Raw genomic sequence first — 1,518 nt, 5'->3', positions numbered from 1 at the left:
TTAGCCAACTTGTGAAGAAATATTGAAGATTAAAGACTTACACATTTTAGGTGTTTTCAATCCTTTATCTTTTATTCTTTTAGATTGTGGTCTTTGGTTAGGGTTACTAGGGATGATAGAGAATTGATAGGATTTCAATTCTAGATCTTTTCTTGTAGGGTTCAAGAGAAAGATTTGATTTCTATTAGAGAATTGTGTGTGCATAGTGTTTGTACATTTGTCCTCTATATAGAAAATGTTCTAAGAGGACTTAGAACATTTGGATATAGGTTCAGATTGGATTGAACCAATATAAACTCTTGTGTATTTCTCTTATTATCTATAGCTCTGAGTTTTGTAATCATCTTGGTAGTTTGATCTTAAGGGTCATCATAATAGTTTATGTTTTCTAAAGATCTTTTGAAGAAACTTTCATTGATTTAAATGGGTGTTTTTAGTCGATGTTAAAAACAAATTGGCAAAGATTTTGAAAGAATCTAGTCACCCCCCCCCCATCTAGATTCTTGGCTTGATCCTAACACAAGTGACTTGAGTGAAGAAGAAGGGGGCTAATCTAGCTATGCCTATTGGAGGATAATGAAACATCAAGCAATGTAAGTGATTCTTGTTTTGAATCAAATACAAATTATGACAATGACAAATGTCAGATTTACTGGATTTTCATATGCATTTTGTGACATTTATTTGACATTTAACTTACCTTTAGGTCTTGTTTTGAATTAAATTAGCTTTAAATTCAGTTTTTACTTTGTCTTAGGTAGAATTTTATGTTTTAGTTATTTTCAATAAATTTTTTTATATTTTTTCAGCAAAAACAGGAAATTTTGGCCAGAGCTCCACAGACCCAAAATCAACAGAAAGTTCTGGAATGAAAAATTGCGAAAATTGAAGATAAAATCTAAGAAAGTCAAGAGCAAGATATTTTTCAAGGATAAATCAGTTGAAGAAGAAGATAATTGCTTGAATTAATTAGAGATATTATTTGTTTGTAATTTCTTGTGATTATCTCCTTAATTAAACCTAACTACAATTCTATAAATAGGAGGCTAGCCATTCATTGTAAAGGGGTAGAAGTCTCGAGCAGTTCTTAGAATTGCATTTTAGACTTCCACCTACTAGACACCTCCATTATTCCATTAAACATTCTAGGTTTCATTGTATTATTTTTATGAGTGCAATTCCTTCCACTTAGGAGAGGAAAGGATGAACCTTGTTTTGCTTTAATTCTATCAATTCAATACTTCATCCTGAGTTCTTTATTTGTTTTCGTACTTAATGCACTTATTTGATTGACCATCTTATAGATGAATTCAGGAATTGATTGTGCTTTGGCGAGCCTTGTTGAAACGTGAACATGAATAAAGTACCGAATTGGGATTATCTCTAGGGATAGAATAGTTTTGGTTAAACCTTAGTAATTCTCGACCATTAATGTTGATTGCTTGTGTCGCTATGTCCAAGGGATTGGGTATCGGGAAGTAGTTTAGAATCTACGACCATGCAAGAGCTAGGGTAGAA

Source organism: Glycine max, chromosome 1 (assembly GCF_000004515.6).
Source record: "Glycine max cultivar Williams 82 chromosome 1, Glycine_max_v4.0, whole genome shotgun sequence".
Taxonomy (NCBI): Eukaryota; Viridiplantae; Streptophyta; class Magnoliopsida; order Fabales; family Fabaceae; genus Glycine; species Glycine max.
The sequence above is the reverse complement of the archived record's forward strand: the minus strand, read 5'-3'. Positions refer to the sequence as shown.